Genomic DNA, 24,239 nt, shown 5'->3' with positions numbered 1-24,239 from the left:
TACCGCAAGTCTGCAAAGAAAATCTTTCTTGGTACAAATGATTATTTTTTACATTAGACATTCCGGATATTATTTTGAAAAAAAGACTGTAGTGTAGTATATATATATTTTATATATTATATACATTATGGTACGTATCGTACCATGTACAATATATATGTAAGAGTATTGTTTGATACTCATTTTTTTTCAAGATTGATTGACTTTACATTTTCATGTATATATAAAATATAGATCTCTCCTTATATAAATAGAGATATATTTTAAATATATAAAATCATTAAAAAAAAATTAAAAATATGTTAGTTTTAATAGTTCCACATTTGCCATAAATTGACTGGTATTGATGCAAATAGTGTGTTTCAATTACGGCAGCGGAATTACTTTATTATCTTTACTTCATTACTTACTGCATTACTTACTTCATTACTTCATTTGTACTGGACGAGTACTTTGTGCTTTGAGTGTTGCGTTGACCCCAGGACGGACCCCAGGCCGGATAGGACGCCGAGGCTCAGCTTACACGACGGCGCGGGTTCCCCCTCCGGTCATACCAGTGCCACCCCCCCTTTCCCTTTTTGTCGCCGCGGTAACCATACGCGGAACCAAACACCCGGAGGTGAAGCTCCCGGTGTCGGGTTCGAGGCGTGACCCCGGGCGCCGGAACGTCACCGCGTTCTAGCGGGTTCTCGTGTTGTTGCTCCACTCGGGTCTAGCGTTAGCACCTGTCTCACCTTGACAGGTCACTTTAACTGTTTTCAACTTAATGCTGCTATTTAGCAAACTGGTTTTAGGCTAACCTGGCCTTTCAGCCAACAGGATTTAGGCTAACACATCTAAAGGGTCTTCACCTAACTAGTATTAAGCTAGCACAGCCTTTATGTGGTTGTAGCTAACTGTTTTTTAGCCAACTCCTTAACCACTGTAACTAGTTGTCATTGTAGACGTCTACTTTTATAGTACTCCCCCGTCATTTTAACTGTTTTCAAGTTAACGCTGCTTTTTAGCTAAGTGGTTTTCAGCCAACATGGCCTTCCGGATACCTGGTTTTAGGCTAACATAGCATTTAAGCTAATTGGCATTATGCTAATATGCCTTTCAGCCAACTAAATTGAGGCGAACACTGACTTTTTTACTAACTTGTCTTCACCAAACTGGAATTATGCTAAAACAGCCTTGTATCCATCTCCTTTTTTAGCTAACTCCTTGACTACTGAGACTAGTTAATTCATTTGTCTATTTTTGAGTTATCCAACCCCCCCCCCCCCCCCCCCCCCCCCCCCCGCCACCATGAGATGACTTGTTCGGAATTCTAAAACATTCTAGATCATAAAAGGAGCAAATGCTAATTTCAGTCAGACTTAAACTGTTTTTTCAAGCAAACAATAACTTTTAGTTTATTACTTTTGGGCAAACATGCCCTTTTAGCCAACTACTTTTAGGCTAATATGGCCTTTAAGCGAACTGGGTTTCAGCTTACATGGCCTTTCAGGTTACTGGTTTTAGGCTAACATTGTCCTCCAGCCAACTGGTTTTAAGCTAACACGGCCTTTCAGCCAACTGGTTTCAGGCTTACCGTTCCAACTTGTTCATTTAGTCTATTTTCAAACCCACCCCCCACCCCCACCCCACTCCCCAAAATGCCATTACTCATTTAGAATTCCTGAACCTTCCGTGTCGTAATAGAAGGAGCTAATGCTAATTTCAGTCAGACGGCAACACTTTAGCACTGAATACACTGAAGAAACAAACACACACCAAACCAAACGGGCTTAATCTACGTGTGTGCGTGTGTGTGTTGACAGAATCAGTTCATTAGACTGACAAATCCAATGGGCTTTTATTGCACCAGGACAGGAAGTGCCGCCGCCGCTGCCGCCAATTCCGAGCCCCCCCCCCCCACTTCGATAACAAGTCCCAGAGAAAAGAAAGTCTGGAGTGTGTTCGCCCCGGCCAGTGCACTTTGAATAACCCTGGCCGGGGCGGGGGGGGGGAAGGGGGGGGGGGGACCACGGAGCCCACAAAAGCCCGGGGGAGGCAGGGGGGGAGTCGGGGGGGCACGGGGAGCAGATGAAAGGGGTGTAAAGAAGGACAGCTAGGGGGAGGGGGTGGGTGGGCCTACCACGAATGCTGAATTTCACGCTGTCTGAGGAGACGGGTGCAGCTGGGGGGGAGGCACTGTGAATGTGTGTGTGTGTGTGTGTGTGTGATCGGTGTGAAGTGTTGGGCCGTACCATTCCAAGGTGTCAGATGTTTTTCCCTTCTTTTCGCTCAGAGTGGAGGAGGGATTAACGGCGGGACAATGCAAGGCGCTAATCTGTTTTTTTTCTTTTTCTCCCATTCCTTCCTTCCTCCTCCTCCCTCCCTTTTTTCCCCTCCGCCACTCCCCATAGTTCGTTTTTGTACGTTTGTGAGGGAAAAAGGTAATAGCCAGTGCAGATGGAATATCCCCGATCTGGACAGGTAGCATTAGCGGTGCACGGAGATCCAAACAGAAACTAACCTCGCAATCTACGTCATTTCTGTTGCATTTGTTTGGATCGGCATTAGATTTGTTGTCACGGCAACAACTCCAGGATGTACAGAGTTCGATGTGTTTTGTAAATGGGCACAAATTATGACCGATATGAGGGAACACATCGGTCGGGAAAGGTTGTTTGAGATTCTGTCACGTGTCGCGGGTTCCCGACATGCCTAACACATGCCGACGTGTGGAGGAGGCTGGAATAGTTTGGGTTCTACTCCCGTTCCAGCCTTCAGACTCGGGTTCTTATTAGCTGTCTTAAAGCGTTAGCTTGTCCCCATCCATGTCGGTACACCCCCAACCCCTCAACCCCACGGACCAGCTCTTCCCTGTAATGGCAGCGCCTCCTCTACTCCCCCCCTTCTTCCTTGGACTCAAATGCGAAGCCCCCCCCGACCCCCCAAGACCTCCCCTCCAATTGCACCCTGAAGGAACCGCAGAAAATAATGCCACCTCAAAGTCCCCCCTGACCTTTGGCCCCACTGCAATTCTGTACCACTTTGAGGGTATGTGTGTGTTGAGGGGGGCTCTAAATGGTGGGCGATGCTTCTCCGTACCATCTGACCCCGACGAACTCATCGGCCTTTCGCCGCCACCTCTCTGCAAACACGCACATGCAAGGCCCGTGGCTCGTTCCCTTGACAACTCCTCCGGCCTACAACTGTCGCCCCATCCGGTCCACTCCAGTATCACTTACTCAAAGTAATGCTACCCGCACATACGAACACTTGTGGAAAAGGATCATCTCACATCTTCTCACATCTAAAGACAAGTTTTTTGAGTTTTAGCAAGACTTACAGGGCCACCATTTACAAGAGTACAGCTAGACGTATTTGCAGAGCCTCTGTTATTTCAGACAATTGCATTTCCCTCTTCACTCACCGGAGAGTTGACATCATCCAGGATGGGCTGTTCCGCCGACAGCTCCACCATCCGCGCCTCGTTCCGGACGTCCCATACTGATCGGGATGTCCATCGCCATTCCCGTTCATGTACACCGCCAACAAAAACCCCTGGTGATAGTTTGTCTACCAAGTTTCCTGTTTTGTTGGAGCTCATCTATGGCTTTGTCACCTTTGTCACCTTAGAAACTGAAAGAACTGCGATAATATTAACCAGGTTGTCCAACGTTGTCTTCGTAAGCCCAAGATTAGGAAAAGGACCGGTATAAAACAGCTTGTAATACCAGCCGACGGGAGCACGCCGTGACTCCGCTAAAACTGCCAAACTATGAGTTTTTAGTCTGCGAATGTGAACATCTTTTGACATGAGATAATACGGTCAAGGATTTGACGGCGTCGGCCAAACAGCAATCCGCTTCCTTCCACCATCTTTAACTGGCGCGCTCTGAGTGCACCATCTCCAGGAGGTTTGGCTGCGCGTTCAAACCCGAAGTCGAGCCGCCGACGCTTTCGGCTCCATCCCGACTCACTGACAACAACAACGACAACGAACAGAAAAATAGCAAGAGTAACCGCCAGTGCTCATTGTTGATGTTTAAGTTTTTAGTCTGGTTATCAGAAACGACTCCAAGTGGGCGGAGCTTAGCCGAGCTACCGACTCCTTATGAAACTTTTCTGAGGGTTCAAGCGGCGTGCTCCAGTGCTGCGGTGACAGGCTGAACTCCGAAGGACCCCGAGTTTTGCATACCTTTGCACCGAGCCGCCCTGTTTTCCCTCCTCCTCCTCCTCCTCTTCCTCCTCTTCCCTCCGCCGAGCCGCTGTTACATCTGTCTGCATTCTTATCCCGATTAGACACTGGCTGCTACCCCCGTGTTGTGCAACCCCTGCGGAAGTCTGAGCGGCGTGGAAGGGTGTCGGGGCCGGCCCGGCAACAAACCTCCTCTCTGACTTGGGAACTCCAAGCTAAGCTAAAGTTAGCATGGTTACATGGCTCTATACGACAAATGGATGGGCGAATGAATGGGTGTATGTCTTTGTATGATGTGACGAGTGAGTGAATGATTGTATGCAATTTGTGAATGTATGAATGAATGAATGGTCGCACGTTTCTATACGTAATGTGAATGAATGAATATATGTCTTTACAGGACGTGTGATGAGTAGTGAATGTCTCTGTATGACATGTGACTGACTGAATGAATGAATAAATGGTCGTATGTCTCTATATGTAATGTGAAGGAATAATAATATATGTCTAATATATGACGTGTGATGGGATAATGGTGGTTGTATGTCTCTATAAGATATGTGAATGAATGAGTGAATGGATGTGTAATTCTATACAACACATGAATGGATGAATGAATTAATGGTTGTGTCTCCAGGTGGCATGTGAATGAGTGAATGAGTGAGTGAATGAATGAATGTCACATCTCTGTATGATGCCATGGATTGAATGGTTGTATAATTCTATGTGAAATGTGAATAAATGAATGCATTAATGACTGGTTGTGTCTTCCTATGAGATGTGAGTAAAACATGTGAATGGATACATCAATGAATAAATGGGCGTATGTTTCTATATGATATGTGAAGGAATGAATGCGTGATGAATGAATGAATGTGTCTTTATAAGATGTGCGATGAGAGAGCGGATGGTTTTGTCTCTAACTTGACATGTGAATGAATGAATGAAAGCATGAAAGGTTGAATGTGTCTATGTGCTGTGTGAGTGAGAGAGTGAATGAATAAATGCATCAATGAATGACTGTTTCTATGTCTTTATGGGACGTGTGATGACGGAGTACATGTACATTATTATATGACATGAGGTTGAGTGAATGGTCTTATGTTTTTATACGACATGCGAATGGATGAATGCGTGAATGGTTGTATTTTTCGTCATTTAATGTGAATGAATGAACAGTTTCATGCCTTTATGTGACGTGTAATGAGAAGGGAATGGCTCACAGTCACAATATGACATATGAATACAAGAATAAATGAATGAATGAATGGTCGTATGATTCTATATAACGTTTTAATGAACGGAATTATGACAATGCCTCCTCTTCCTGCAAAACATAATATTTTCTTTCTGTGTTTTTTTTCCGCGGCAAAGTGAAACTGGTACACGGACACATAAATCAATAAGAAGAGGGCACAAAACTCCCACGCTCAGAAGGTGTCAGTGAAGTACACTCAGAATGCTTTAAATAGCATTTCCAGTGAAGGTGGAAATAAAGGAGGCCCCTTTGACAGGCCGTCATAGAAAAAAATCAAAGAAAAAATACACATCTGCAGGTGTGGGCGCGCACACGAACACACACACACACACACACACTCGCACACGCACACAGAATATCTCTGGCAGCCCTTTGGCATTGAAAATAGTTTTCGCCACGTGTAAAGACAATGGCGGCAGAGGCTGCTGGATGGCGAGCACCAACTGGAGTATAATGAAGTGCTCCATTTTGTCCTGGTTCGTGACAGCGCTCGGTACTCTCCTCACCTGGTTGTCATGGCAATGGATATTTCTTTTCCTTTTTTTTTTTTTTTTGCAGCCGTTCATGACCAGAAGAAGATAAATTGTATTAAAAAGATGAAACTGTGATTGTGATTATGCAATTTATTTTATTTTAAATTGGCTTTCATTTTTATTCATATTAAATGCAGGACCTACAGGAGGGATAATGCATTTTACATGAGGGTGGCTTATTCATCCTTATAATTAGATAAAAACAAAACAAAATAAATCAATGCAAAACAAAATAAAAATGAACTTTGAATTTTTTAGTTGAGGATTCAGTGGAGTCATGCTAATCTTACAGTTAAAATTATAATGAAATAAAACCAAACAACAGAAAGTAAAATAAAATAGAAAAAAATAAATAAAAATAAAATATATTTATTGATTAACTTTAGATGAAGATTCAGCAGCTCTATGCTACATGTTACCCTTACTGTTAAAATAATAATGGCATAAAACCAAACAAAAGAAAAAATAATAAAATAAAGTAAAAAAATTAAATTGAATTAAATTAAATTAAAGCAAATAAAGTTAATATAATAATAAATACAAATCAAATAAAGGCATTGATTCATTTTAGATGAAGATGTAGCTGGTACCTGCTACATACTACCCTACTGTCAAAACATATATTTGAATAAAACTAAATAAAAGAAAGAAAAGAAAATTAAATGAAACCGACCCAAATTAAAATAAAAATAAAATCAATTTATCAATTAATTTTAGATAATTATTAGGGGCTATATCCAATGTTGTATGCTAGCTGAATTTCATGCGTCCCCTAAAATAAAGCCTGCAGAGGTGAGGTCTTTGCTATCTCTTTGCGCACTTTTCATATAGCATTACGAACACAAACACACACACACACACACACACACACACACACACACACACACACACACACTCTCTCTAATGCATCCACTTTACGCAGAACAACAACTTCGCTTCCTGACAAACGCAGCTTAAGCAAAACGGTATGTGAGGTAATGGTCCCTAGAGATCAAGACACACACACACAAACACAAACACAGACACACACACACACACACACACACACACTCCTCCTTCATTATTGAACAGCAACTTCATCCATGTCAACAGGAACTTCCTGTCCGACCGACGGGTGTAAAGGATACACACTGACTTCTTGCAGCCGCACGAGATAAAACAGCAAATATCGTAATAGAGTGGCAACTACTTTGCAGCTCTGTTCTCTAGGGGGCGGGGCTTAACTCGGAATGGTCAGCTGTCAATCACATAGAGAGACATTCACCCTCTCATTCACACCCACCTTCAACGAACCTAAAGACTGTTTTAACCGAAATACGCAGCGGCCAATCGGACTGCAGCATTGAGTTAGCACTGATGCTAACACATGTTTTTACAAGGACAAATTTCAGCAGGGCACAAAACAGACAAAAAAAGAAAAAGAAAAATGAATAATATATTACTTTAACCACCACTAGCATTAGCGTTAGCATTAGCATGCCTAGTGGACTGGAAAGGACCGAGTTGATCCGTGTTTATGGTACGTTTTCCAAGATGGCCGACGTACTGGTGAAAAAAGCGCAAAAGTCCAGGCAATGTTCGGGTTTCGTATCCTGTGTCGTGTTTGCCGCCATCTTGGCAAAACCGCCGAGGCCGTAGGGGACGTTGGTTCTGAGAAGGCGCTTCCATTCACGGAACTCCTTGTTCCTTCATGTTCTTTTAGTGAGAACGTTATCTTTTTATCTTTGTCCGTCTTCAAAGAGCGGCACATCAAAGGGCTCCCCGGGGACGACCTTTGATTTTGAGTTTTTTTTGGGGGGTGAAAATAAAAGATCTTTATCTTTTGAGGATTTGATATTGGAACGTTTATTTTATCTACGGGTTTGGCGACGCGTCGAATAATGTCACGACTGCTTCTCTTTCCATCCATCCATCCATCCTTTATCCCTTTCTTCCATCCATCCATCCATCCATCCATCCATCCATCCATCCATCCTTTCATCTTACACAATCATCATTAACCCAATCTTTCAGTCATCCAACCATCCATTCATGGCTCTGCCTATCATCCCTTTCTTTTATCCTTCCATCCATCCATCCATCCATCCATCCATCCATCCATCCATCCATCCATCCATACTTCAAACCCTTCTTTCATTTATCCAACCATACATTCATCCACCTAGCTGTTATGCCATCCATCCATCCATCCATCTTGGAGCCCCTCCATCACCAGAAACTCTTTCAACCACTTCCTGTGGACTTCCACTACACGAGCATGCAATACCTACGTTATACAGGTGTAATAACAATGTTATACAGGTGTAATAACAATGTTACACAGGTGTAATAACTGTCATCAATGTAAGCCTTGTGGGATATTTTCTTCTCGCTCACTCATTCACAACCCAGATGGCTCATGTTGCCCCTCCCCCACCTTTAAAAAAAAAAAGGGAAAAATTAATTTCCATCCCGAATCGTCCTTTTTTCGGAGGGCTCATGAGAACGCGGTACACATGATGCACATGCAGGCGGAAACACGCGGCGGCCACGCCCCCTCCCTGAATGGCGGCGTTTGTTGGACGGTCATGTGAGCGGCTGCGGTTAAAGTTGGCTTCCACCCCCACCCCCATGCGTCTCATGACATCCTCTCGCCTTGAAGGAGGAGGAGGAGGAGGAGGAGGAAGGACGGAGTGAGGAAGGACGGGAGCGAGGCCACGGCGGCGATACTCAGATTGTGGTTGTAATCCCAGATTACTCACAATCTGCAATACATCCCTTTCAGGTCGGTTTGAAACCAGCGTCCAACATGGGAGGTTTGTTTTATTGCCGTTCAGTCATTCATTCATTCATTCATTCATTCGTTCGCCACGCCGCCAATTCTGCCGTGATTTGGCGGCGGGGTTCCCCCTGGGTCGATCGCAGTGCCACATATAGTGACATACAAACATTCACCCTTTCATCGACAAAGATATGGAGACACACAAACGATCACCCTTTCATTCACATATTACAAAGACAAAAATTCACCCTTTCATTCACAAGCATATACAGACATGCAAAGATTCACCCTTTCATTCATAAACTTATAGTGACTTGCGACAACTTGCAACAATATATATAAATGAAGAGAAAAAAATGGCCGCCAGGTCGTCTAAGTTGTTTTTACATGCACTTATTGGGTTATTACATGAATAATTTAGTGAAATGTATCTTTCTCAAATTCAAAAAAAGGAAGTACATATTTAAAAAGGAGAAGAATCCGGATGTTGACGGCCTCTGAAACGGCACCGCTGTTGTCGCCGGAAAGCCGGGAGATTTACAGCCGTGGGTCGTTTCCTGCCCGACAAAGACCAGAGCAAACGCGACACGACGACAGGAAAACAAAGTCCGTAAAGTCAAAGAGCTGCATTCTTTACCACCCCCGGCCACCGCCACCGCCACCGCCGCTGTATTTACTTGACCTTTTGAGTCAGAGGTCACATGCTTCACCCCCCATTCCCCCCACGCCGCTGAGATGAAAACAGTCCGCCGCCACCGCCGCCCCCTCCCGAGCGGTGCCGCCTGTTGAAATCCCGGCAGGCTTCTGGTGTTGTAAAAATTCCTGTGTATCCTGGAAAACACACACTCACAGATGAGGCTGACCTCATCATGGGAGGAAGTTCAAAAGGTCAAAGGAGGGGAAGTGAGTGGGGGGGGTCAGGGGTTGGACACACCTGATTAAAGGTCAACCCTATTTCGACGTGACCTCTGACCTCGACTCCATTCAGAGCTCCATTGAAAAAACGAGTGTTTTAAGAGTTGCCCTTGTCACTCGCCCTCATTCGTCGTAATTTCGACCTAATTTCCAGCTTATTTTCGATGGTGACTTTTGACCCCGACGAGGGTCACCATGGGAGGGGGGAGCGGTGATGGTGTGACGCCGCAACTTTTTCGAGGTTAGTGAAAGCCAATCACAGGGGCGGAGACAGGGATCGCTAACGGCTGGCAGTACAGAGGTTAGCCCGAAGACAAACACATACTTTTATTCGTGTTGTAAATTGAGTACTTCAAAATGGCTTCATTTGTATATACTTTTGATAAACAGGATGTGACAACGTTTTGATTTGAATAAAGTATTTGAGTTAGGGGTCTCCTAAAAAACTCCAGTAATTTAAATTGTCCAACCCAATACGGAACTCCATTGAAAAAAACACGTATTTTAAGGGTTGCCCTCGTTAGACCCCTTCATGCGTCAAACTCTGACCTAATTTCAAGCCTTTTATCGAGGGTGACCATCAACCCCACAATGGTCACCATAGGAGGGGCAGGGAGTTATACTCACACAGAATCGCATATAGCTGATGCTGTGGCTTTTTCTCGGTTAGCGACGCACACTCACAAGGTCAGAGACAGGGATGCTACCGGTGCGCAATACAACAATTAGCCCGGAGAGTGAGAAATACTTTGCTTGGAGTTGTGCATCCATTACTTCAATAAGGCTTTGTTACATCCACATTTTATAAACAGAAAGTGACATGACTTAAATTTGAGTCAAAACTTGGAAAAACTTAATTCAAATTGTCCAACGCCATTAAGAACTCCATTGAAAAAAGGAGTGTTTCTAGGGTTGCCCTCATCATCACCCTGATACGTTGTAATTTCACATTTTTCCCCATTTCGTCACACTAGTTGATTACTTTGATCACTTTTGAGTGTGACGGGTAAATGATGTGCCTGAATGTGCATGGAGACACAGACCTTAACCAGCAGCTGAACCCAAGCTGCAATGAAACCCCTTGTGGTTTTTGTTTTTTTATAAAATGCTCTTTTTTCAATGTGCTTCCTCACATGATTGAAAAAATAATCCCCTACTCCAGATTACCGGATTAAGGAGTGTGGCCTCGCCAGTGAAAGCGGCCTGGAGCGTGTCCCCGGAAGAACCTAAGGAGAATTAGAACGTCTGCATGGGGCAGAGAGGACACGCCGCTGTGTGAATGAAACAAATAGGACACGTCATGGAGCGATGCCCGGTTCTCCCGCGATGCCTTCACTGACCTCCGCTGCGTCCTGGCCCTCGCGCAATGATCTAAGAGCCTGAAGCGACACCCCTGACTCACCATGACATCACCGCTCCACCCGGAAAGGGGCTGAAATATTGATGGTGACGCAGGAACCCCCCAAACCTCTAAGGTGGTGCGTTCCATCCAGTTCGGCTGGTGACCTTGACATGTTGGAGAGGTTGGATGGAGACTCCTGACCGCCAACACACATCCTGAACAAAATCTGAAAGGAAAATTGAACATTATTTTTTTTTCGCCAACCAATTGAAGATGCATTTTCCCTAATTGAAAATATCATGATCAATTAATTATTGATATTGATATAAATTATATATTTAAATTTTATTATTATTATTATATTTTCTGGTATTATTATTATTATTATCATTATTATCAATAATAATAATATGGCCACTTGTACTACTACTATTAATCTAATAACAATTACTATAATAAATAAATTATTATTATTATTATACTTATAATAATATTAATATGGCTACTTTCCCTACTACTACAAATCTAATAATAATTATGATAATAAGAAGAATAACAGCAATAGTATAAATAGTTGTTCAATAATAACATTTGGTGATAAAAAAAAGTAATAATAATCACAAATATGATAGTAGTAGGTAAATAACAATAACAGCAGTAATGAGATTAGAAGAAATTACATTACATTTTAAGAGCAATTATATTAATATTAGAAATAATGATATTAACAATATTAGTAATCATAATAATAACAAATTAATAGTGGTAATAATAATCATAATATTGATATAATAATAAAATAAATTTGTTGAATTATTGAAATTGATTTAAAAAATACTCTGACAGACTGAAGATCTATACAACCTATATACAGCAAATGTGTATATACTCACACACACACACGCATATATCTCTATATACAGAGTTTTGTAATATATGGTCGGCGACAATAGAATCTTGTTGCATGCTGTGTGTGTGTGTCGGGAGGTGGGATTATATGCGATATGGCCGGATCATGCGCTTATAGAAGTTGTGTAATAAACGCGGTTATAAGGATAACAGCCACGTACGGGTGTAATTCCATGCGTGCGTGTGTGCGAGCGCCGGCGTGAGACAATAGTGGAATTACCAGGTGTGTCATATGTCCGTCCGTTACATCACGCCGGCTCCTTATGGCTCTCATAGGTCCAAACTGTGTTTGCTAGCTAAGCTGGGCCTTATGCAACAGGTTGCCCCGCCCCCTGGCTGCCTGGCGCTCTGATTGGTTGGGAGAATCCCAGCTCCGCCTCCCATCTAGATGCTAAATAATGTCCAAGGAACCCTCCTTCTATTTGTCGTTTCTTCCGTTTGTGATCAGTTTAGCTGTAAGAATAAATGTCCTCATACGGGGACGAGCTTAATGTGGATTAACTGACACTTTGAAGTGTGTAACCCCACCCCCATATCGTGTCACGTATCATCGGTTTTGTAATTAAGTCAGGTGGGTAAACTGCTAATTATCGAGCACTAAGGCTTGTATAGATACAGCTTAGCGTTAGCCGTTGTCGATAAAAACAGTGAATCCCGGAAAATCTGACAGGTTTGCCACGTTAGCATAGCGAGCTACATAACCCCCACACCCATCACGTGACACTGAGTAGTGTAAACATGCCAACCGATAACGCAACCTGTGTTGATGATGATGATGACAATGATTGAAATAATATTACTTTGTAACTGAAATTGATGATTGTAATAATATTACTATTAATATTTCCATTTTTATTGTCATAGCGCTATTATTATGACTGCTTGTTAATAATGTGAATATTAATATCATTATTCACATTATTAACATCAATTCTACTTTTATTTATAAGTAATATTTTATTTGATACTACAATTATTTTTTTGACAATTATTACCATACTTATTATTATTGCTACTTCCACGGCAGTTATTTCTCCTGTTATTGTCATCAATATTATTGTTATTGCTGTTACAAATATTATACCTATAATGTTATAGTTATTATTATATTATATAACCAACAATTATGTACAATAATAATAATAATAATAATAATGATGATAATAATGTTAGAAGTATTATTTGTATTGCTATTACTAGTATTATTATTATTATTATTATTATTATTATTATTATTATTATTATTATCATTATATCATTATCATCATCATCATCATTCTTCTTCTTCATGTTATTATTATTATTTAAGTCAAAAATCAAAATGTCAATCAGTGTTTACATTAAGAGGAGCCAGGAGCCAATCACAGCCGGGGAAAAGCTGGCGACGGGAAGTAGGTGAACAGACGTTTCAGATGTTCGAAACGTGACACGGGGACCTTGCGAATCCCTTTTTAGCGCATCTTTGCTAGCTGACGTGTTCCTTCCTGGAAGGCCAAGGAACCCGGGCGTGACCTCACACCTGAGGGAGAAAGGACCACATCAAGGGCCTTTCCCGGTTCCCCGGTTCCCCGGTTCTGGTAAGTGGAACCGGAGCTCGGCCAGGAACATACGCTAACACCCGACTGCCATGTCTGACCGACTGGGGGAGCAGCGGGGCCATTGACCTGGTGGGTTAGCCATTAGCTAATGCAGTGTCTGGTACACTTTGAGTAACACCGACTTGTGTGCTCAGCAACAACTGCAAACAAATCCAACGTGTCTGGGGAACATGTGATGCATATATCATACCCCTTTGTGGAACCTCATAGCAATTAGCTCTACTTAAATTCAGGGCTCTGAACAAGCTCAACACAAGTTGCTAACCTTGAAGCGCAAATGGATTTACTAGCTAACCTGGCAAATCACGCACACCCTATTTTGGACCGAATCAATTGCGTCCACCGGGAGCTAACCAGGCTATGTGCTGTGGCACCGAACGAAAGACCACTCGTCACGATGTCACGGAAGGAACTTGTCTCCATGGAAATGGATTTCTTCTCATCTGCAAAGACGTCCATTGATGCGCCCAACGCACGTGGGCACTCAAAGCATACATCTCCACTTCTGTCCTCGGGCCCCTTCAGCGCCGTGTGGTCATGGGTCCTGGCGCTCTCATTGAGCGGCTTCCTGGAAGGCACTTCCTGTGCACGTGACTCAGAGGACTAACTCAAGAACGCTCTTTGTTGCCCGCCGCCTCCGAGTAAAGAGCTCGGCTCGCGCCCAATTGGTTACCCTTCGTCATCTGCTGGCGAACCGCCTCCATCCCGGCACAAAAGTACGTCAAGCTAACAAGCTAAAGTAGCCTAGCTCACCCCGGCTGAAGTGAGTGGTTGAAACAGGAACGGACAGGAAGACGTCACGAGGCAAAGACTCACGAGGGGGCGGAGCTAATTGTAGCACTTTGTGTCGAGAGGCGGGGTTTAACCTGGATGGGCCTCCCGTCAATCACAAGCCCACGGATGGAGACATCCAATCAGTCACACCAAGGGACAATTTAGAGTCTTCAGTCAACCAATGATTGTTTAGGGACTGAAGGTGGAGAACATGGAGAACCCAAACAAGAGAACATGGCGAGAACTCTGGTAGGAGAACCCAACGAGAACTCAGCCGGAGAACACGGAGAACCCATGCAGAAGAACACGGAGCCCAGACCTTTTATCAACTTTTAGGTCATAGAAGCTGAAGTTACAAACTCCTGGTTTCAAACTCCAAGAAAACCCAAAGTTCTCCTGAAACACCTCCACATCATTTTGTGAGCATTAGTCCCCCCCCCCCCCCCCCCCCGGCCAGTATGACATCACCGCGGCGCCGTCCATCAAAACCACCCCTCCTCCTCTTCCTCTTCTTCTTTTATTTCCTCCTCCATCCATCACCCCCCCCTCCATTTTTCATCCTTACGTAATGAGGTGATGTCGCTGCATGGCGGCGGGGGGATTTATGAATGAATGAGCGGCCAATCTTAATCCTCCGTCCTCGCCGTCCTCTTTATCTCGCCCATTAGCTTAGCATTGAAAGCCGCGCGGCATCGGTGGGGGTCGGGGGAGGGGGGGCTGTTGCCGTGCAGATTACCGGGCCGTAATCCCGGGTCGGCACATGTGACCCCCCCCCCCCCCCCCCACCCTCCCACCCAACCGTGGCTCATCCATTCATCCATGTTTTTTTTTCGGTGGGGGGGATGAGGTCATCGAGCAGCTCATTCAGGAAAAGAGGCTGCATCTGGAAGGGGGGGGCGCTCATTCAGAAAAAAAAAAAAAAGGCTGCAGCAGAGAGAGAGAGAGAGAGAGAGATGACAGAGGAGGAAGGGAAATGCAGCGGAGGTGGGAATAGGGAAAGTATCCAAACATGTCTACTCGAATACTGTGTTTAAATGAAGCAATACTGAAGGTATCCGAGTACATTTAGTGGGATCTTGCATTTACATGACAGTTACTGAGTATGTCTACTCAAATTCTGTGTTTAAATAACGGAATATCTAATGGATATGAGTACATTTACTCGAATACTGCATTTGAATGACAGATTACTGACAGTCTCTGAGTACGTGTACTGAAATACTGTATTTTCATGATGGATTACAACGGTAACCGACTACATTTGCACATGTACTGTGTTGAAATGGGGGAATATCGAAGTATCCGAGTACATTTATCCAAATACTACATTTAAATGAAGGATTACTAACAGTAACTGAGTACATGTACTGAAATACAATATTTTTATGATGGATTACAATGGTAACTGACTGCATTTGCTCATGTGCTGTGTTGAAATGAGGGAATATCGAAGGTATCTGAGTACATTTACTCGGATACTGTGTTGAAATGAAGGATTACTGACAGTAACTGAGTATGTTTATTGTTATACCGTATTTACATGAAGGATTACAACGGTAGCTGAGTACATATTCTCAAATTCTGTGTTTCAATGGCGGAATACAAAAGGAATCACTTTCATCTACTCAAATACAGTAATTAAATGAAGGATTACTGACGGAAACTGAGTACATTTATTCAAATACTGTAATTCCATTTGAAATGTCAGGCCCTACTTACACTGCCTCTGTCAGACAGAATGGTACGATCCACTGGACACGGTACCATTTACAAACCCTTGACTTTATCATAAAATAAATAAAAGATAAAACGGTGAACAATGTCACGATGTGGACCGTACCATTTGCAGACCCGGACGGTATCATGAACAGACGTCCCCTGTTGGTTGTTTAATCGAAAATATTATAAATTAACCATGTGGGAGTGTACCGTTGATGTTTCATGGAAAATTAAGCTCAACATGAATGTACCAATAACAGAAAACTTTGTTAAAAATTTCATGGAAAATTCTTGACACCGGCTAAATGTGGAACATACCATTTTCGAACATCGCTGCTTAAAATTCAATGGGAAAATGTTATATTTCAGCTCGACGCGGGCCGTACCATTCACACCAAACCGAGAGTATAAGAGTGTACCACTGTACCAATTCTGCAAAGTATTGTGAATTATACGCTATAAAATGAATTTAAAAAAAAAAAAAAAAATCAGAAACTGTACTTTTGAAATAAAGTGGTGAAATTGTAACTAGCTACTTAATTAATGAAATAATTAGTCGACACATTTATTTAAGTTACTATATGCATGGAAAACTGAGATATATTATGTATGTTGTACTACTCCTCTGTAGCATTTTAATTTTTTTTTTCAAATTTAAGTAACCAATGAAAATATTCTAAGAATTCTTATGATTAAGCTGATCATAATTTTATTGATTTTGATATTTTTTACATGGAAATGTGCAATTAATAGCCTATTATTTCCACTGTATTACAGTGTTATTTCACTTTACTACAACGTTATTACACAGAAATATTACACAGTGCTCAGCTCTTGGATTAGCTGAGCACGGAACCAAGGCAACCCATCCGTCCCCTGGTTTTCCCGCCGGGGCCTGCAAAAAATAAAAATAAAAAATTCCGGTCGGAAGCATCTCTTCCGGAGAGGCAGTGCTCACAGAGGCGCCATTGTGTACTTTTGCTATAGCTTTTATTTATTTTTCTATTTTCCGGAAGGGCCTTGCTAACCGCTACATTAATCACCCAGGAGTCCGGGGCATTTCTTGATATTCACATGTCATTAGCATTCTCCTTTTAAAAAAAAAAACAAAAAAAACACTTTTTTCCGCTGAGTACAGTTTTCCGAGAATCTTCATCGTCCTCGATCCCGGGCAATGGTTGCTATGGAGACTAACCTTAGCATTTGTATCACCGTGGAAAATAATGGCGTTAATGTTCTTTCCTCTTTAGGAAAATATTGTCTGATTTTATTTATTTCTTTTTTTTAAGGACGTTTCCTGTGAGGGGGATGCAGATGTTCATCAAGATTCTTTTATTTCTACTCATTTGTGCCTTTGAAATCTGTAAATAAATCATTTTACTTTTTTCAATTTGAAATTTTGTCTTATTAATGCTAATTAATGCTTTTGTCATTTTCCCCTCCTCATCATATCTGTACTGTATATAATTGGAATTCGTGTTGCCAGAAAGAACACATAAAAATCATATAGATCAGATCTCCCATTGAATTATAATAATTATATAGGTATTATAATACTGTATTACAGTACAATACAGATATTATAACATTATTATAATGTTATTACTTCTCTATTACTATTTTCACCATTTACCTTGACACTTTGTATTTATTCTGAAGCTGCAATTAACACCTGACAAAGCCATTAAAAAAAAAAAAAAAAAACTCAATAGAATTTAAAAAATGATTCTTTTTCCCAAAAATGGAAACATAACGCTATTAAATGCAGAGGCCCTTCAACTGGAATTATGTCCCGATGTCTTTGTCGGCCGTTAGAACCAGAGGAACCAACAGCGAGAGAACTGGGTCAGTCAGATATATTTAACACCACACACACACACACACACACACACACACACACACAAACACACACACACACTCACACACACACTCACAGCAGTGGCAGAGAGTGATCTCCTCTGCATGGTTAGTCAGATGAGTGAAAGAGCAAGTGTGTGTGTGTGTGTGTGTGTGTGTGTGTGTGTGTGTGTGTGTGTGTGTGCGTGTGTGCGTGTGTGTGCGTGTTCAATTGTCCCTCATAGGTGTTTGTTGATGCCAGTAGGGCAGGACATTACAAATAAATATCATTTATAATACATTTATAAATTAAATAAAGGAAAATTAAGAGTCTATGTGATAACCTTAATTATTAATATTTATTCTGTATAAAGGTGTGTTTGTATCTTTGTGTGTGTTATTCATTCGCTCATTGTCTACACTTTATCCTGCTCACACAGCCAATCACAGCTGTCCCTGGAGACAAATGGGCGGGGCTTCACCTGTCAATCACAGGTCTGAGGTTCTTGAAAAAAACACAGTTCTCGCCTTCGAATATGAACGGTTTTGGATAAAAGTACACAGATTCTCTTTATATTGATATGTGTGTGTGTGTTTAAAAGTACAAAGTGGTTCAGATTTCAAAATTTAAAGTCAAAATTTTCACCTTTCAGTCAGCGTATTCACCATAAGTCGGTCGGAGGCGGACAGGCAGGTAAAGCTTAAGCCGACAGCGCCATCTAGTGGACAGTCATCATATTGCAGGCGTCGCGTCAATGCCCGGCTGATGGAATGACGTTTGAACTCATCGATTATCGTCAGTCGATTGAAAGATGCACCCAAACTATTAATGTTTGATGAGCCCAGGAAGTAGATGGCGTGCTTTCGGTAAAATAAAAAAATTAAAGGCATTATATCGTACGGTTTTTCAATCTATAATCTTTTTTTATCATTATTACATGCATAATGAATCACATACATAATGAAAATTCATTAATTTATTTATTCTGGCTGGAGCTTCATGGATCTTCATACATTATTTTTATTCAGTGAAAAATGAATACATTTCCATGATTTCTTCAATTTAAAAGTAATTCTATTCTAAAGGTATTCATTAATTAATTAATATTATATTTGTCGATGTCTTAATTTAAATACTATTTTATTTGTATTTATCTACTCACATCACTTCAATTAATTTTTCAATGAATCTCAATTCAATGCAATTTATCATATTTAATTTCATTTTCATTTAATTGATGTATTTTCATGTTATTGAATTTTATTGTATTTTTTTACTATTGTATTTTTTACTGTTATTGTATTACTTAATAATTATTTTATTACTTTATTGTTATTATAATATAGTATATTATATTTTATTATTACTATCATCGTTATTATTATCATCATTCACTTTATTATTTTATTTTTACTTATATATTTTTATTATTTTCATTACCTTTTATTTTAATTCACTTATTAACTATTCATATATTTTGAATTTTTTATATTTCTGTCTTATTTTATTATTTATTTTATTCAGCGGTACTTTCTTGTTGCAGTTATTTATTTTCATATAACTTTATTTCAGTTTTTTTTTTGATGTGCCATCATTTAATCTAATTTTATTTTAAATTCATTCATTCAATCATTAATGAATTTTGTGTTAATTTATTTCTTTTCATATCATTTAATTTGAATTGGATTTATTTTAATATTTCTATAATAATTGTTTTAAATGATTGATTCGGTTACTTTCTTGGGTTTGGTGTTACCATCCTGTGACGGATTCAAAACTTATTTGGAAACTTTTTAAAAAAAAAAATGTCACGGTACCATGCAGCGTGAACTCCCGTGTCTGGTCAACACGCATAACCACGGGGACGGTCGTCCGGCGAGTCCCCCCTCGCCACGCCGCTCCATTCTTGTCGTTTCCCACGGGGTCATCTTGGGTTTCGGCGGAGCGTCGTCATGGAAACAAATAACGATGGATGTCAGCTGACTCTGATTGTCACGCATGTTTCGAACTCAGCCGAGACGAATCCGTCAGCTCCGCGCCACCAGGGGGCAGCGTGGGGTCGGGTGGGTCCTGCAAACCGCCGCCGCCAGGTGTTACAATGACGCCACGACAACCGACAAGCGAAAAAGGGCAGCGGTGTTGACAGGAAGCGGCAACGGGTCTTCCAGGCAGAAGCCCAAAGAAACATGAGTACAAAGTAGCACAGGAAGTAGGTTGCGTACAGCTGGCTAGCTTAGCATCGTACGGGGTACATATGTATGCTTCCAAGGCCAGGAGGCGCTGGAGGACCTGCACCTCTGGCGCCTCCCTTGGCTACTACTACAAGTACTACTAGTACCACTACTACTACTACAAGCAATACTAATACTTCTGCAAATACTATTTATAACATCTGTAGCCTGTTGGCTACTGCTATTACTGCTACTACTGATTCCAGCACTACTGCTAGTATTACTTCTACTTCTAATGATAATAACAATAACTGTAGCCTGCTGGCTATTACTAATACTACTATTACTGCTGCTACTACTACTACAAGCACTACTAGTACTAATACTTCTCCTCCTTGTCCTCCTCCCACTACTACTACAAGCACTACTTGTACTATTACGCATACTACTTTAATAATAATAATAATAATAATAATAATAATACCTGTAACCTGATGGCTACAAAAACAACTACTACTACAACTACTACTACTACAAGCACTACAAATACGACTACTTCTACTTCTACTATGACTTCCACTACAAATAATAACGCTAGTAGCCTGTTGGCCACTACTACTGCTACAACTACTACTAAAAGCACTACTAGTACTACTACTACAAGCACTTCTACTACTACTGCTACTTCTACTCATAACAACAATACCAATATTTGTAGCCTTTTGGCTTCAACTACTTCTACGAGCACTACTATTACTACTATTATTACAACTACTACTACTACTACTAATAATAATAATAATAACCATGGTCTGTCTGCTGCTACTACTACTACATCAAGTACTACTAGTAACACAACAGCTGGGAATACAAATAATAATAAGTGTGGTTCTCTTCACCTGACCTGAACTTTGTGGTGCCTCCTAGTGCGTGAACACTTTTTGTGTGTGTGTGTGTTTGTGTGTGTGTGTGTGTGTGTGTGTGTGTGTGTGTGTGTGTATGTTGGGGGGGGCTCACGGCTTTCACTTGTCTTGCTCAACATGTGAAAACATTTTCGGTTTTCTCGTGTCACAAGGGACGAGCCTGCTGATCGCAACGGTGATCGGTTCTTCACGACGGAAGCGCCTCATTGGTCATATCGTGGCGGGGCCGGTGGCGGTCAGGGAGGTGGGAAGGTGGGGGCTCTGTGGGTGGAACCATTCAAAGGGTCCAGCCAGCATGAAATGTATTATTCCTCTTCATTATCCCTCCCCCTTAATTTACGTTTCAGCTCTTAGACAGGACAAAGAGGCCTTTCTATAGAACAGGACTCTTCTGGACATACGATTGGTCACAGTCCGAGATGTCAAGGTCGGAGGTTTCTTCCTTTTCCTGTTTTTTATTTACTTTATTATTTCAAGTAACGTAACTGATCACTACGTCAAAACAGCGAGCCAAGAAAACAACATGGAGTTTGAAGGTGGTGCCGCCCTCTGAGCCCTTTTGCTGCCGATCCCGCGGCAGCACTACAATGATCCCACAGGGGAGCGTCTGAAGATCGGAGCAGGAGTAGACTTCGGGGCTACGCATCGATGTGGTGAAGCGAAATGCGAAACATCGGACAGTTTTGGTTTTAACGAAATCATAACAGCAGCTGCCCACAAATCATGCGACAAAACTAACTTCTACTACTATTTCCCCATGATGTTGACCAATCGGAGCAGGGGTCGCTTTGATACGGCCCTAAAAACCACAAAACCCAGAGGAAATCCCTACAAAGTGAAAGACCAAAGGAGCTGAACCAAGTTTCGGTACTTTCCGATCCACCTTGAACACCATATACCGCTCATTCAAAGTACGTTTCTGTAAATTGCATATGTCTTTTGTATCCTTGGTATCTCTTGGGCATACAAGTACTTTCTGTACCTTTTCAAGGCGTCAATCAACCAATTAATCCTTTTTGCTACCTCCTCCATCATCTAAGGCCACAGTGGGTCATCATTGCCCTGTCCTCTTTTTGCTCCGTCTAACCAGGGCCAGCGCTCTGATTAGCTTGTTCCAAGTCCAGTCCATTCCCCTTTGCCCTCAAAGGGAAGATCTTGTCATCTTCACCCTTGCCTCTTGCACCTCCTCGGCATCTGCTGTGAACCTACATCTCCTCACCTCCATCTTTTAAACCTTTCCCTTCACTCTTCTCCGCCCACACGGCCATACCCTTCATCACATCTTCTTCCACGATTCTCTGGACAGTTGATCTTAAAATGTTTCAGCCCCCGCAGCTTCCTCACCTCCTCGCTGCTCTAACCAGTCCTTGCAACTGACCTTTGTTTCTCTCCTTGGCAGGGCATACCGCCACCCTTCCTGCTCTTGACCACCTCCAACTTCAATGACCCTCTACCAAGATCTTCATGCCCCTTCTTTTCAAACAAACTCAGCCTGACTTTACCTCTAGAACTTCTAACAACAACTTCCAAATGTCTTTGTGCTCCTCCACTTCCAAAGAGGAACCTCCTCCATCTCTACTGTTGCTTCCGTCTCTGGCCTACCGTCTTCTCCTCAGTGTTGTCCAAACCGGAGAACACGGCTGCTCTCACCACCTTCTTCTACATCTTCTTCTCTAACCCCATGACACTTTCCTCCGCCCTCTCCATTGCCGGTACATCGACCCCTTCACCTGGTACTTCTTCACCTCCGCCCCTTGTAGCCTAACCCTTCCACCCAGGTGCCTCACTTCACACCAAGTATCAGTGCACACCACCGTGTCATCTGCAAACAGTCGTAGTCCGTGGCCATCTTCTGCCCCCTTTTTTCCGCCTTGGTTTTCCAGAGAACCCCCTTCGCCCGCCCATATCAGGGTACCTCCCGTAATTCCTGCATTTTCTGGAGGTCCCTGAGAGTCTTTCCGCAAATGTGCGAATGAACGAAGGGATGGACTGTTCCACCAGATTACCCGTTTTGTTTTGTTTTTCCTACCATTAGCACCTCTGCCCCTCCCACCCCCCCGCCACAAAAAAACTCTGGGATTCATCGAGGGACTCGTGCTGATCACTTGCTCGACGCCGCTGAGTGAGGTCTTTTTGTTCCAAGCGTCACAAGGGCCCCACGCTCTCATCGGCCCTGGAACGGCAGCCTTGATCAATTCTTTGTGACGGACGTCCACTCAAATCACCCTTTCGACGCGCCTGCCAACCCGATCCCGAACCCGCCGCCATGTTACGACACTGTAATAACCCCTTCTACCTTTGCCATAACAGTGATAAATGTCCGCCATCGCTCTCTCCGACCCCTCGGGGTTTCAAGGGATCCCTTTCTTCTCCGCCCCCCCTTTCGGGCTCGTGTTTTATTTTCCGCGGTTTCACTCATCGAAGGAGGTCATTACATCACAACGGCGACCCGCATGAGGTCGGCGAGGGGGGGGGGGGGGGGGGGGGGGGCGACAAAGGGCCCTTTGAGTGGCGGCCTTGGTGTGTGTGTGTGTGTGTGTGTGTGTGTGTGTGTGTGTGTGATGGGGGGGAATGAGTGCCAAGAGTCGCAAATTTGTGAGAAGGTGCATCTTCTTCACTGGAAAATACAGAAATAAGGTTTTTTCTATTTATCCATTTGTTTTTTTGTTTTTTCAGTGACATACTTACTTAATCAATTTTATTAATCAAGTGACTGATTGATTGATTGATTTAGCAGTAGCAATTCATTTCTAAATTCAATAATGCATACTTTTCTTAACTCAATGCACCGATAAATGTAATTATATAACATTTCCGATACTTTTCTAACAATATTGTTAATTTGTCTTTTTTTTCCCAATTAAACATTTAATCATCTTTTAAAGGCATTTAAATAGGGTTTCTTGGAATTTCTGCTGAGAAGATTATTTATTTATTCATTTTTATTAATTCTTGTTTCATAAATAATGTCAATTCCATCTTTTATTAGACTCGCACAAGAAACAAATTTATTTTTCTTTTTATGTATCAATTTAATGTATAATTGACACCACACAAGTTTTCAATACAGTAAATTGTATCTTGTTTTTTAAAACATTATTTATGTGTTTATTTATTCATTAATTCATTTTTTTCATCTTTTTTTATAAATCAGTTTTCAACAATCAATTCCCTCTGATTTTTTTTCAACCTATTTTATTTATTGAAAATTTGAAAATGGGGCAAAAACAAAGAAAACAACCAAAACAAACAAACAAATATAGTAAATATTGTCATTTCACATAAATATTGACAGAATATTTATATGAAATATTTATATTTTATT

General features: G+C 41.9%; 1 long non-coding RNA gene across 2 annotated transcripts in view; it reads right to left on the bottom strand.

Annotated features, from left to right (window-relative positions):
- Positions 1-24,239, bottom strand: part of LOC147232428 (uncharacterized) — a 62,624-nt gene that overhangs the window by 18,577 nt on the left and 19,808 nt on the right. The window contains exons 2-4 of one of the 2 annotated variants that reach the window (XR_015106358.1): positions 19,638-19,748; positions 11,044-11,209; positions 9,539-9,557 (exon numbers count right to left, since the gene is read on the bottom strand). This is a non-coding gene — a long non-coding RNA (uncharacterized LOC147232428). Of the gene's footprint in view, positions 1-9,538; positions 9,558-11,043; positions 11,210-19,637; positions 19,749-24,239 lie in introns of those variants that run through there. The other variant, XR_015106357.1, reaches the window with a different exon arrangement.

This window comes from Fistularia commersonii, chromosome 7, assembly GCF_037954325.1.
Source record: "Fistularia commersonii isolate RoL2024-O1a breed Wild chromosome 7, RoL_Fcom_v1.0, whole genome shotgun sequence".
NCBI lineage: Eukaryota > Metazoa > Chordata > Actinopteri > Syngnathiformes > Fistulariidae > Fistularia > Fistularia commersonii.
Note: the sequence above shows the minus strand (reverse complement) of the source record. Positions and strands in the feature narration are given on the sequence as shown.